Here is a 15,714-nt window from a genome sequence, read left to right as displayed (position 1 = left end):
CATTTATACTGCATCCATAGCTTATAAATGGACATGTGGAATTCTCTACTTGTCTTACTCTACGCTGAATGCAATTATTTTGTCAAGTGTCTTTGACGGGGCAGAAAGAGTCCAGGAACTAGTGCATTTATTGGGGCAATGTATGAAATATCCAACATCTTAGCAGAAACTAGTACACATTTTGTCTGGAGTGGCCTTGGAAATAGGAAAAATGCTTTTAATAGAAGGAAAACATGACAAGTTACATAAAGATGTCAAGTTTGGTGAAGTGTGACCTCATGAAGACCATGGACTATCACAGCTAGACTGTTCAAAAGAAGCCAAAAGCTGAATTATCATTTGCCAGGTCAAAGGTAAAATGTTTTCTTTTTCAATAGGAAAGGAATGAGAGGGGATGTTAATAAAAATCCAATAGTTCCCCACTTTGGGATGGTGGTATAAGCAAAGGATCTAGAAGTATTGATATATGATGTTAGATCTACTTTATAAAGGATAGATTTGACATGAATAGTCAAAGGGAAATTGTTCTCAGTAAATGTTTATTAGACACCCTCATGTTTACGTCTTTTGAGGTGCTGGAAAGAGACAAATGTGTGGATTATTGCATTGGTCTTTTACTATGTATCAGCAAACACATGCTTTACTTATTATCTCACTGAATTCTTCTCAGACCCTTATGCACAAGGTGTAACATCCATGAATTTCATAGGAGATAGTGATTGTCTAGCAATTGGTTTTGATGGAAGTCAGGCGCTGCCAGGAAAATCAGCCAATGAATAAACCTTTATCAGGCAAACATTTTTACTGAGACTTTAGGAAGAATGAGGATTCATAAAGTCTAAAGAACATATGAGCCTTGAAAAGGTTTCCTGTTTTTGAATTTTTTCAAAATAGTGACATATACTTTTCTCTGAACTCAACACTTCATGTGCAATATTAACATGAACACCTGAAAAAAAGAAACCCCTGGGGAAGCAGAGGGTTTGGGATTCAGGTGTGTGGGAAAACTGTTTCTCTGACGGGAGGGACACCTCCACTGAAGACCCAGGTGGCAGAGGGGAGTGCTTAGGTATTAGGGGAGCACCTTCCCTGTTCCTCATCCCCCAGTGCCTGTCCTGCCCCAAGGGGAGCCATTGTTAACCCTTTTAGCTGCACACAAAACAATAAAACAGTACCAGCCCAGCACTGGCAGGCTGCGGCAACCGGGGTTCTAGATGATGCCAGTGTGGCAGCAATTGGAGACGAATGGGCAGAGCTGAGAGTGCGCTAAAATAGTGAGCAGCCCATTGGTATGCCTGAGTGGTTGACATGTGTCTACGATGATATCTTCTGCCTTTCAGAAGAGGTGGCAGAAGCTGGTGAATGTAGCCAGTGTCCCTGAAGGGTCACTTCCAGCTGAATCTGAGAGTTGCCTCATACATTACCCCACGATTCCAATAAAATTCCCTAGTGGATTATAACATAGGAGAGATTGGGAAGAATTGTTCTAAGCTTCTAATTCTATGTAGGAGGAAGAGTTAATCATCTTAATGCTAAGGAACATCTTTAGGACCTTAGTGTAGAAAGCGAATTCTGAAATAAAACAAAAAAAAATGCAGAAACATTCAGAAACTATTTATTAATAAAAAGAATACTCAAATAAATACTGAAAAATTATAACAAATGTGCAACACACACCCATGCCCATATCCTCCCCATTCTTCCCTCATGCAAAATGGTCCTAGACGAATTAAAAAGAAGGAAACATGCATGGCAAGTAAGCATGTAAAGACATGCCTTCTCTCACTATTAATCAGAGAAAAAATAATTAAACAATAAAAGATATATCACATTGGCAAATAATAAAAACTCTGTTTTTGCAAATATGGATAGGGTGGTGGGAAACAGGAACTTTTTAGTCTTCATAGAACTAATAAACTTCTGATATTAGTACCTTAGTGATGTTGTGAGTGCTTAATAACTTCAAGTTCTCATATGTCTTATTACATGAAATCCACTTCAGACAAGATCAAATATGTGTTCTTTTGGGAACATGTATAAGGATTTTTCTCACTATATTATTTTTGGTAGTGTGGGAGTCAGAGGCTGCCTAGAGTAATGGAAATATGAAATATCGTAGATGCATCTATGAAATATTCTGCAGCAGTCAAAAACAAGTTATATGTACACACCGTAATAAGAATCAATTCTAAAAGCATATTTTTGAGTAAAAAAGTTATGAATAAAAACAAGATTTATAGTGCAATAATGTGCACATAAAATTAAAACACATATTCAAAACAACACTGTATATTTTTCAAAGACACATGCATACCGAAGCATTAGTACTAAACACCTATGACATAAATTAGAAAGAATGAGGGGACTCTTGACTTGGCTCAAATATAAAGTTTTGCTTAAAAAAAAGAATGAAGGGATTCTTAGAATGGAGAGAAAAATAGAATAAAACAAGAAAGGAAATGTGACAAAGAAAACAACAAATATCTACTTAGGGGGAAGACTACCTGAAATATGTATGGGTAAGGTCACTGATATCATGTCCCACATGAAATTAATCACAGTTTGGTCCTTACCTGCTGGAACTGGCAGGAAATCAAATTTCAGTTATTTTTCAAAGTATCAGTCCTGTTTCTGTTGGTTTAATGAGGCCCTTATCCTTCTGTGACCCATAAAATTTTCCAGAGGTTCCCGTGACATTAGCTTGCCATGGTCACTGATGCTCTTTAGCTTGCCTCCCCTGTCAAGAGCTAGACTTTATTTTTGCTTGGTACTCCTGCTCCTGTGGGTGGGGAGAAGCAACACTTGCTTTCTGGAGCCTGCCTTATATTGTCTGCAGTCCTTAATGTAGCCACTAGCAACCTCCCTCTACCTATTAGCTTAAGCTCCTCTATAGAGCTGGGTACTGGTTCACCCTCTATACTCCCAACCGGCCTCAGCTACCTCACCTTCCAAGGTAGCCCAGGACAAACTCAGACAAAACTGACTCTTGGAGTTACCAAGAACCTGAACCATAGAATGGAAAAAGCCAGCTCTCCTTTAAGTGAAGAAAGGATGAGTGGAAAAAGGGGAGAATATCACTACTTTATTTATAGCTTAATTTATAGCTACCAGAGCCTGACACGAATTAACGTCTTCATGGATTGTCCAAGCACCGAGGTGAACCAGGCTTCTTCACTACAAGGTTTTCCATAGCCTGTATTAGTTAAAGAACTGCAAAGGGGTCTGTATACAACATTTCACAATTTTCCTTGGATTTTTTTTTTCTTGGAGTACACTAAAAACACTATTTGGGGAACTCTGGCTTAGAAATTCTAAACCAAGGAATTGCTTTTCCTCATTATAACTCATTGTACGGCTAGCTTCAACTAAAAAAAAAAAAAAACAGCCACACATAAATTATTTGATGACACGGAATTTATGCAGGCCCAAAACAGAGTTGTTCTTTCTAGTGTCATTCTTGTATTACACGTGCTCAGTGATTAAACAATTCTGTCTTCCAGTTTTTTTCAGATATGGCTGAAGAAACTGATTCTGCCACACAGCTAACTAGGAATCAATAATATTTGATCTTACGCAATTCACTGGTGATTTGCACAGTTCTTGTGGAAGCATGCTATTCGCTCTGTAGAGTCATATTGTGGTAGGGACAACTGAGGGATTAAAGCTGAGTTTTCCTTATAAATGCAAGTGTTTTGTTTTCTGTTATTACTGTTATTTATGGTAATGTTAAGTGATAGAAACACAATAATGGCCATAAAAAGCTAATATTAAATATTTTTTAGTTTAAACTTATAATTTTCTTGATACGGGAACAGGCTTTGTTAGGTCTTTTAATACCTACATCAAATGTGGCCCAGCTTAGCAACACATTTGAAGAGAAGCAAGCTTAAAATGGATACAAATCCTGTTTAATTTGACTTGTTTATGATAATAATTTTATGTTTATATAGCCTGTAAATTTGTATAAAACAAAAAAATGGATGAAATTCTAGACTAGAGTAAAAAAAATGAGCTTAATGATAAGGAGAAACTTGTAAAAGCCATCGAAATATTTCCTCAATGGTTCTAGAAGGATGAGAAGCTAAGAGATGTTAGGAACTTCTCAATTTAGCTTGTATTTCTGCCAAGAGGTGAGGCATTAATAACATGTACTGCATTAATTGATGTATGTGTGGAGGAGGTGATAAAATGGCAAATATGGGAAAAAAAATTTATATAGATGAAACTCTCATTAAACAAACAATTATGATGTAATGACAGGATCATGGACTTTCATATTCACCGAGACAGATTGAGCAGAGCAGCACAACTGTCAAAATTTAGAAAACTCAGAGGAGGAGTATTTTTACTCTTTTGATCATCCTTTCTCCTTCTCTGATGTTCTAAGATTCTTTCTTTTATCCTGTCTTTTCTATTTTAGAAAATTTCCTTCAGTCATTCTTTTGTTGTAGGTTTGCTGGTAACAAATTCTTTTAGTTTTGTTCATCTGAGAATATTGCAATTTGCCTTTAATTGCTGAAAGATGTGTTCACAGGTTTATAATTTTTTCCATTTTTTAAAATAAATTTTTTTGGATAACATTAGTTGATAACATTATATAAATTTCAAGTACTTATCAGATGACATCTGCATACTCTATTTTGTGCTCATCACCTATCTAGTCTCCCTGTGTCACCCACCATATATTTGACACCCTTTGCCCTCTTTTCTCCTATTCCCACCCCGATTTACAATTTTGACTTGATAGTTATTCTCCTCATCACTTGAAATATATTGTACCACTTCCCTCTGGTCTGTATGGCCTCTGATATGAAATATGTTGTCACTAGGAATGTGTTCTTTTTATAGTTAAAGCATTGTTTCTTTCAAATTTTTTATTTACTCTTGTTTTCAGAAGTTTGACTATTATGTGACTTGGTGTGGATTTTTCTTTTCTTTTTTCTTTCATGGCTTCTCTCTGGAATTTATTCAGCTTGAATCTGCAGGATTCAATCTTTTGTAAAATTTGGGCTGTTTTTAGGCCTTATTTTTTCAGTTTCATTCTTTCCCCTCTTTCTAGGACTCTGATGACATCAGTGTTAGATCTTTTGTCACAGTCCTATAGGTCACTGAGGGAGGCTGTGTTCACTTATTTCTTTTTTTGCCACTGTATTATTTCTCTGTTGTTCAGTTTGGGTAATTCCTCTAGTCTTATCTTATAGTTCACTGACACCTTTATCATTATTGTCCATTTTTATCTCTTTAGTCCTCCTTCTTAAGTATAATGTCTAACTTTTAAACTCTAAAAGTTAGAATTTTTCTGAGACATAAGTCACTCTGGATTTCTTTGTTAGGGATGCAATATATTTATTTTCTAACCATTTACTTTCAACTCATCTATGTATTTATGATTAAATTGGTTTTTGTAAATGATATATAGTTGATTATTTCTTTTTATACAGTCTGACAGTGTCTGGGCTATAACGGGGAATTTAGACCATTAAAATTTAGGCCAGTCATTAATATGTTTGACCAGCTGTTCTCTCTCTGAGTCTTTTATAACTTTTTTTACCTTCTCTTGGATTAATTGAGCATTAATTCATAATTCAATTTTATCTTTTTTACTGACTTATTTATGCCTGATATTGATATTTTCAGGATTAACAGTATCCATCTTTAATCAGAAAATATCTTCAAATAATATTATGTAGCTTAATGTGTAGAGTAAAGACCTTATAGCAATGTATTCCCAGGTAATTCCTCTCATCCTCTGTGCTATTTTTATCATGCATCTCACTTTTTCATCTGCTCTAAACATGCAACACATTGCTATTTTTTAAAAGACAGTGAATTACCTATTAGAGAAACTTTAGCTGACAAAAATATTTGATTTTCATTCATTTATTGCACTTCAAGAACTCTTCCAGTTTTTGTGTAGATTAACTTTTTTGATATCATACTGTCTTTGCCTTAATAATATTTAAACTTTTCTTTTGTATAGTAAGCCCTCTGCCAATAAATTTCTTCAGTGTTTGTTTTAGAAATATCTTTTCTTTAATTTTTTAAAGATAGTTTTATTGGGTGTAAATTCGGGCTGACGTTTTTTCCTTTATGTTAAAAAAGAAAAATACTATTCCATTGCCTCCTAGCTTTCATGGTTTCTGATGAGACATGTACTGTAATTATTTTTGTTTGTTTATTTTCCATCTAATGTAGCTTTTATCTCTATCTTCAAGACTCTGATTTTTAAATATGTATTTTTTGTTTTTAGAAGTTTGAATGTGTGAGTGTGTTCATATTTATCTTGCTTAGATTTCTCTGAGTGTTATATCTTGGATCTCTGGGTTGGTGTGTCCTTCATAAATTTATCACAACATTCATCAATATCTTCATATTTTTGTACTCTATTTCAGACTTTGCTGTCTGTATAATCTCAGTCATAACAATTCAACTCTCCTGTTATAGCAAAAATGCAGCCATGTATAATACATAAGTTAACATGAGTATGTCCCCCAAAACTTAAGGATATTAAACTTTAAAATTCACATAACTTTCACATAGCTTGAAATATATTTCTTCTTTTTATTTCCCCACAAATATTTGGATTTTAAAGTAAATCTAGTCAAGAGATGAGCTAGTTTGGAGTGGGCTGCTATGTTTACACACAGTCCACCAACTAGTTCAAATTTCTCTAGAAGTAACTTATGTCTGATATAGGGGCTAATTTGCCAAATGCCAGCCCCACCCTCATCTTTAGGTCTCTTCTTTGTGCCGTTCCTCAAAGAGCATCTCTCTCTAAGCTCTTATTCCTCTTCTTACCCTGTCCCAGCTGTATCCTGCTGTTATTTGTTACTCAGTGCTTATTAGCTGAGTGTTAGAAAGCAATGGTAGAGGGTGTTTTCTCTTATTCTGATAAAGCTTTGGTCTTAAGTGTGTGTCCTTTGGTCTTGGGGTATGATCTTCTCTGTACTCCTGCTTCTCTTCCAACTGTTGATCTGGACCCAGTTTGCGTTTTTGATCCTCTGCCAGGGATAGGTTTATTTTTTTCCCTCCAAGCTGGAATGAGTTTTTATAAGTACCCTAAGGAAGACAGTGTGTAGCTTAACGTGTTCTTTTCATAGGAAAGATAGAACAGAATCATTTGGGTGGACATTTGTGTCCCTACTGCAGTTGACAGCTATTCCCCTCTCCCAGGTGTGCAAAACAAAAGGATATTTTCAAGACTTTTCCTAATCTCTTTGGTAAGCACCTATTGGTATTCAGGAAGAACAAGTCTGTAAGAGGGTGTAGATGTCCCCGTTGCTGTGGTCACCAAGGATTTCTCTGCCTTTTGCACGCTTGACCTCCAACTATTCACCAACCACTCTAGCTAAACTCTTCTTGCCAGGCAACAGTTTAATCAACCCCAGGAAAGACAATGCTTGTGTTTCCCATTGTGTTCTCCTGCAGATACCTGTCTTTCTCTAGATTATGATTGTCCTATCACTTCAGTTATCTCACTGTTATAAGAAAAGTCATAAACTTACAGTTTTTCCAGCTTTTCTGTTGATATCAAGGTAGAAGGGGTAATCTTTCCACCTCTCTGCACCCGTAAGTGTAAATTAGAAGTTTCCAATACTCTTTTAATTTTAACTTTCTGATGACATTTAGGTAAAGAGTGATTCCTAGTTAAATTACAATCATTTTGGGTGAGCTGGAACAAAAAAGAGTTTATGATAACATATGGGCTGTCTGTTAGCCTTTTTGAGCCAGGTTAGACTGTTCATCAAAGCGTCTTCTCTCTGTAGGAAGATAGTAGAGAGAATGAGTAAGAAAGATTAGTTCAAGCATTCTATTTTACTCAGTTTTATTAATGGGATTCTTTATAGAATTACAAGATCTTGAGACTGATATGGTATAAACAAGGTCAACATTCAAACTGTTAAAAACTAAAAGACTCCTGTGTCTCCTTTCTTGGCTTTTGAAAATGGTGAGCTACATCTTCAGCCATTATTCATCCTTGGGACTCAGAGTCTAGCTGTAGGTACACACAGCAGAACATCAAGAAGACAAACTCACAACAGATGAGTGTCCTTCTGTAAAGACTTAGCGGAGTGTCTGGCACATATTGAGCATCTAGGGAATAGAGAGAGAGAACTACTCCCAGAATGGAAGTTGTCTGCTTGCTTTTTCCTATTTTCTTTATTAAATTGCTAATTCCTTGACAAGGGGGACTGAATCTTAATTGTTTCTGCATCCGAATTACAAACTAAGGCCTTGTACATAGTGAGTACTTGATAAACATTATCATTAAAGAAAGTGATAAATGATTGTCATGCTCTTTTACATTTGTCTCCCTGTCACTACTGAAACCTCCATGAGAGGAGAGATCTGCCAGTCTTTTTCTTTATTCTAGATGAGTGGCTAATATCATATGGCAAATTGTAGATACTTAATAAGTACCGATTGTTGGAAATAGTCTCTTTTGACAAATTTCCTCTGCTTACACGTCTTTCATATGGCCAAGAAATGGGTGCTCAAGTGTTTGAGTCTGGATGTTATTCTAGATCCATCATTAACTAAAAATACAAATCTCATCTGGGTTTGTTTGCTATTGGAATGGCTCATGCTTCCTTGAGTAATATTATTTCTACAGACAAAATTACCAGTGACAGAATAGATGTGTGGAGAGTCTCAGGACATCTTACCTAAGAAGTAGGAACTCTGGAGAAGGCCGAGTATGTCTGAATTCTCAGGAAGAAGTCATTTACAGGTTTCAAGTATGCAGCTGTATATTCTCATTAGGTGTAATGTTGGCAGTAGCCAGTTCCACTTCACTGAACTTTCTCAACAATCCAATTTGAGAAGCTCATAAGAATAATTGATACCCAACTCACTGGAGACATATATTAGGGAAGTTGAAGAACTTAGCAGTTATTTTTGATGAGTTTATAATCTAGTGGAAAGAACAAGGAATATACCCTTGAAATGATATTACAGGGAAAGTTCCATGGAGTGAACATAAACAAAATTTGAACTGTATCTAAAATGCCCACATATCTCCAATTCTGACAGCAGGTGTAAATTGGTGCAAACTCTTTTTTGCAGGATAGAAACAAAAAGTACAAGCAAATATGAAAGTATAGGATATATAACATTATTAGTAGGACTGATGGGATTTCAGGCAACTTATTTCTCTCTGTTGATATTTAATAAATTATGCAGTAGATATTTTACATTTGAAAAAATAGAGAATGAAGAATTAATAAGTATCAGAAGGGATGACTTCCTAAATTAAGAATATTTGGGGTGTATTAAAAACATTCTTTTTTTTTTTTTTTTAAAGTCAAGCAGTTGCTCTCTGGCAAGTATTATCCTATGTTCTTTGTAATTGTTGCTTCTTTTATTTATCCATAAAAACATTTACCATCACCCTTTTAGAGTGAAGAAACTTAGGCATGACGATGTTCAGTAAGCAAGTAAGAAAGGGAGCCAGTATTGGCACTAGGCAATATGAATCTGAAGTTCATAGTCCTTGTCACAAAAGTGACATTGTCCCAGCCCATCCCCAGGCCTAGGTAGTTGGTGGTAGAAAAAGGAAGTGACTTCATGAGAACTGACTCCTGAGAAAGGGAGAGGGGTGAGGAGGCATGGAATTAAGGTAAAGCTTATAAAAACAGGAGGACACACACACCCAAATAACACTTTTTGAGCAAAGGCCAGTTGTAGTAACTCAGGGAGAGGAGATAGGAGGATTCCTGTAAGATCCTCTAGTCTAATAGATGCAGGGATCTGGGCTTGGCGTGGAACAGGTATTTTGGAAGGTTTTACTACTCTGGAACATAGAGATCTGGATTCCAGGTGACTTCTTTGTTAACTCCTTGGATTCAGGCATGTTGTGTGGGCCAGGACTTGGAAGAATATTCTTGTGAGAATAACAAGAAACCTTTAAAATCATGCATGAAAATTTAGGGATTAGGACTGAGCAGCTGGAGAAAGCACAGTTATATTATTCACACATCAGATTGCTTCAAATTTCATGTTCATATGAAACCATTGTTACTGTGTCTAAAGAGCCTGGGAATATGATTTTGAAGGATACACACTCTGGAATCACATGGTTGAAAGTAAAAATGCAATTTGGTAAATGCCTAATACAGCGATTTACCTAAATCTCTAAGCAAAATTACAAGCAATGAAGAAAGCTATTTGGAGACTTAAGTAAATAGAATTCAATGTCTATCCTGTTTTCATTTTTAAAAGATGGCAGATATCTTTTCACTATAAAGATATATGCTTAAAAGGACTTTAAACCTTCCTTTAAAACTGCAGGAAAAATTAGCTTGAATCCTGTATTAGCTATATATCATGGAACTTCATTACTACAAACCTGACATTCTGAAAGAAGCTAAAGAAAATTAGTCCCAGTAGTTTCGCAATGCTTGCATTTGAGAGGTCAGACTGAAGTGATCTTCCTACTGTCCTGACTCTCTGAACATTTCAAAGAGAGAACAATGCAATCTCTTTGTGGCTGCATTACTGCATGAAGTATTGCAGTAAAAAATTCCTTGCTCCTTTCAGAATAAGCCCGAGACTACAGTATGGCATGGAGTAAGGGGGCATAATTATTTCACCACGTGTTTGTTACTAAAAAGTGTTTTTTGAAGGGATAATTCCCATATGGAATCAGCTCCTGAAGAAAGTTCTTGATTCATGCCCATTGATAGAGCTCTTTTTTTATTCAATGTCTTTTGCATGAGGCTGTAGCTTTTCAGCAAGGTCCATAGTTTATGACACATTTGTAGCTGTTTGATTCAAATACCGCTGAGCTTAGTAGCTTTTCTCTTTTCTCTGGTCAACCTTTTCCCCTATTTAAACCTGTCAAATTGAAAATGATCAAGAAGGTGTAAGTAATTACTGGTTGTTATATTTATTTAAGTGGAATCTTTCATTAGGAGTGAGACCACACGCCTGGAATTTTCACACATTTTCCACTTCCACAGATGAACCTTTCAGAGAATCTTAATTTGGAACTAAGTAATGAACTGCAGGGGAGGATGAGAAGTCTTTGAAAATGCATTGGAGAACAACCGTTTAATGAAAAGGGTGAATGATTAAGAGTCCATCAATTTCAGTCCTAGGAATAAACTTGACTCTTCCTAGCCGGCGAGTTTTAAGCAGGGGTTGAAGTTTGCTGAGCCTTAATTTGCTTTACTGGAAAGATGAAAAAAGGAGGCATGACTCTTTTTGTCAAATGAGGTTATGTATTAAAGTTCAAAATACTGTAAAAATGTTGTGTTATTATAATTATTATTACCTTATCTTGTTCAGCTATTATCCACTGCACTTTATTCAGGTCAAAATGTGACAGTGCTTTACTCCTTATAGTTATGTGTGCAGTCTTGAGCCCAAAATTATTCTGGGCCCTGTAGACAGAGCAGTAACTTCTCATGTAGCTGAGAACTGTAAAGAAATAAAACATTAATTGAGCCACATTTTCTGGTGTGCGAAGTTTCCCAACAGAGCAAGCAAGGTGCTGATGGAAGTGTAGATTCACCTTCTTGACTCAAGGGTCCCATTTAATTTGAAAGAGAACAAACTTACAAAATGTCCTCCAGGTGGTTCAGGTTAGCTACAGCTAAAATGTGATGCAATCTAATTTCTGAAGAATAATTGTTATATGGAATTTACTTGAGTTGATTACTTATTTCTGTAGAGTTTTAAAAAGTCTCAAATAAGAATTCTTTTTCTTATGTACATTGTATAAAAGTGCTTTATCCGTTCAAATTATATATTGATTGCATACTATGCACTAGATACTCTGTAACTAAAACAAAGCCCACATGATGAATGTATCTATATTTAGTTGAGAAAATACACAAAGAACAATAACAGGTATACGGATTGGCATATTTTATAACTTCTTAAAAATATAAGTGGTATAAAAAATAAAATGCAAATCTTATAAATCAGGTTTACAGAGAGGCTGAGGGCAAGAAACTATTTGAGATTGGGAGATAAGAATCACTTTTCTAATCTGGTGATTTTTGAACAGAAATGTAGTAAAATAAGTGTGAGATATGAACATTGGGAGGAACCGCATCCCTGGTAGAGGGAGCAGCAACTAAAGAGGCTCTGAGGAAAATATATTTGGCATTATCAAGTAGAGTGAGATAGTCAGCAGCTAGACAGGTATGGCTGAGGTAGGACAGACAGGAAAGGTAGCCAAGATGTTGGCCATGTAGAGAGATTTAGGAAAAGGAGATAGGAAAATCATTTGAAGGTTTTAACCAGAAGTGTGAAACGATTAATTTTAGTTTCGAAAGACTCACTCTGATGATGTAAAACACAGATTATAAGAAGGGGGAAAATGAAGGCTAGGAGGTCAGTTAGATGGCTTTTGGACCTCTGTAGGAGAAATGGAGGCTTGGCACAGATGATAAGGTGGAAACAAGGAAGAGTGATCAGATTTGAGGTATGTTATTAAAAATAGGCTGATGGAACTTGCTGTCTGATGAAATCTACTGCTGGAAAAATAGACAAGTCCAGCCCAACCTGAGGCCTTTGGTCTGAGCAGTTGACTGAAGGGCGGTGGAATTGGCTTTGAGGAAAGATTGAGAGAAGAGCCAAGCAAACGTTGCAGCAGGAGAGGGTAAGGTTTGTACGGACCTTTCCTTTGTGTCCACTGCTTCCCTGCCAGGGTCTGGTCGTAGCATCCTACACTTGGCCTCTAGATGTTATTTTATATAATTACAAAGGCAGTTCAGCTCCCTAATTATCCCTCCAGGGTGCCTGCAAATCTCCAAGTGCTGAAAAAAATTTCTTTGGCACACCTAAGAAAAACTTGAAATGAAAAAGCCTTATGTACTAAATGATGATGGCAGATTCTTTCCTTGAGGGGGGCCAGAAAGGAAACAAGGAAGAGAAAGTGAGAAAGTGGGAAAAGCCAAGTAGATGAAGACAGACATCGTCTGTCTCATGGTTTTGCCTGAAACAAGCCCATGTGTGATTTACCAAAAGCAATGCTTTGTCATCTGCTCTGCAGTAGCAACCTCAGGGAAAATTCCATCTTTTAACTGTCATATATTCTGTTTCAGATTGATAGGAAAAGACAGAAAATGTTTCTTTGGTTGGACTAATTTTGCTTTGTTTCTAACGTGGAGACAATGTCTTCGCTATTTAGTAGCATCATGATATATAGATAGCACACAGTCCCTACCTCACGGAAATACTGGAATGATAACATTAGTAAGATAATCAGAATGCCTGGTGGAGTAGACCCAGTACATGTTAGTTTTCTTCATTTTCATCTTCCTATGTTCAAAACACAAAGTTGGTTCTTAGAACATGGCTTGTTCTATTCATCTTTGCATTATTGTTGTGAGCTGGGTGTTTGTTGAATTATCTGAAGGAACTATCAGGAAGCTCCAATGATTATGTTTTGGGTTTGGAAGGAAGCAGATGTTGGCTTGTACAGGTAACAGTAATTTCGGACCTTAATAGAAGACCAGACTATGGTGACATTCTAGGGAAGCAGAGAGTTGACGCTTTGAGGATTTCTGTTGCATCTGAGATTGCTTAAGTCATTTCACATATTTACATATGTATGTGTCCAGAAAGAATTGTACTGTTGAACTCTTGAGCAAAGAAAGTCTGAAATGGAAAGGTCAAAACAAAATGTTAACTTTCAGTATTCAATCCATTTTTTATTGTAAGTTCCACAATAGGGTAATTTTGCAATGAATCATCAAGTTCATTTTTTTAAAAAGTCCTCTTTCTTTTTCAAACTAATCTTGTACCTTAGTCCTGATAGAACATTTAAGAGTATCTTGTCTTATTAACTATAAACTCCTTCTTGAAATACAAGACATCTACAGACTCTATGATGAAAGAGTGAGGGAGCTCAGAGGGCACCTGTAAAACTCAAATTTGTCTGAAGAACGCTGTGCTATGCATCCACTACTTTTTCTCTTTCTCTTCTAATGAAGTTTCATAAAATTTGGAATAATAATTTTTCTTCCTTCTCTTTCTGCCCAAAAAAGAGAAAGAAAAAACAAAGAAATATAGCTGTCAAAGCCACAAACTTATTTTTCCAAAAAATAAAAGGTAAGAAATCACAAACTACTTGGTGAAGATGAAAAATCATAAGCCAAGTTGTCTAAAAATTATTCCTATTTCCCTCAGCAGCATTAGTCACTGAGGCATCAGGTCCAGTGGGCACGCAGGAAAGGTCCCTTTGAAATTGCATCTCCAAGCTCCTATACATCTATTTCTACTGCCAGAAAACCTACATTATGAGTTTGACTTTTTCCGAGTAATTTCTCAAAATTATTCAGTATGATATGGGAAAGTAGCTTTTCAAATATACCCTTGTTTTCTCAGGACTTGTATAAACAAGTTTCAAATACATTATTCGAATTATTCATGTCAGTACTGGCTCAGGTTTGGGATAAGTTCCCAGGGTCTTCCTAAATCTTGCCAGTTGCAGAACTTGTTTCTTTACATGTTTTAGCTAAATGCTTTCATTGAGGAAAAGCAAGCACTCCTTTGAACAATCTCTACAAAGTTCTCCTACTAGCCATTAGATAAGTATCTTTGTGAAAGCACACAAGACATACTGTGAATAAACAATTCAGGAATTTACTGAGAAAAACATTTTTTACTTTAACTTTATATTATAAAATATATTAAGCTTTTTGAATGTCAATCTACCTGTCATCTATTTTTCTTCAGGAATTTAAATATGCTCTGAATTGTTCTCAGTATTAACATATATGAAGGAGATGTAGTTTTCAAAGTATTCACAGTCAGGTGTGTAATTAAGAATTAGTATTGGAAAATGGTAATTATACTTTTTCAAATAATTCTCAAGATGAAGTATTGTTATAGCTTAAGAATAAAGAAGTTTTGGGGGTGTATTTGTTTTGATAGGGAAGTTTGATAACCACGGGGGTTCCCCTGCAAAGATATCATACCTTCAAATCCATGTCACCTGACTTAGCTTGTCAGAACACCAGGATGTTTACTTAACATAGACCAGCCAGGAACCTCTGCATACCTGGATACATTCCTCTAGTTCAATACAGGTGTTTATAAAGACAACAAGTATATTAATTTGAACCTAAATATCAAATGAAATATTTTCAGTTTTCTAATAGTTAAACCACAGACTTAGAGGGATATTAGAGGATAGATCAGGCTGAATAACACATACCCTTCATTAAACTCTCTGAGATGTCTGACCAGAGGTTCCTCTTTCCTGGTCATGATCCCATTTTTGCTTATTCTTTTTGTCTGATCTTGTCTCAGGCGGGATTTCCTGAGGGCAGAGTCTGAGATAAGAACTTCGGTTCACATTCCCAGGTCCAGCACATTTACTGGCCCATTACAGAAGCATAGAAAAGGCAATCCTTCCGCAGTCCCAGACTAAAATATAAATTCCAGCCAGCTTTGCGTTACTGTCATTATGAGCTGGGATCCTAGAGCTGCCATAAATAAACCAATATCATCAGGATGGCTTCCAGATTTATGAAAAAGTAAGAAAAACATGTTCTTCTAATTAAAAATATGGGAGGTAAGAGTGGGATGCTGATTAGAGATTTGGACTTGATCTCTCCAGCTTTGAACCGGATTCCATCATGCCGATGGGCTGTTCCTTAACTGACTCAAAACAGCTTCATCCAATCTGCTCTCTGAGTGACCCATACCTCAGACTGACTCCGAGGTGCCAAGGAACAACGCACTCAAGTCTGTGTT

This window comes from Pteronotus mesoamericanus, unplaced genomic scaffold, assembly GCF_021234165.1.
Source record: "Pteronotus mesoamericanus isolate MK-2021 breed Mesoamerican mustached bat unplaced genomic scaffold, CSHL_Meso_final scaffold_54, whole genome shotgun sequence".
Taxonomy (NCBI): domain Eukaryota; kingdom Metazoa; phylum Chordata; class Mammalia; order Chiroptera; family Mormoopidae; genus Pteronotus; species Pteronotus mesoamericanus.
The sequence above is the reverse complement of the archived record's forward strand: the minus strand, read 5'-3'. Positions refer to the sequence as shown.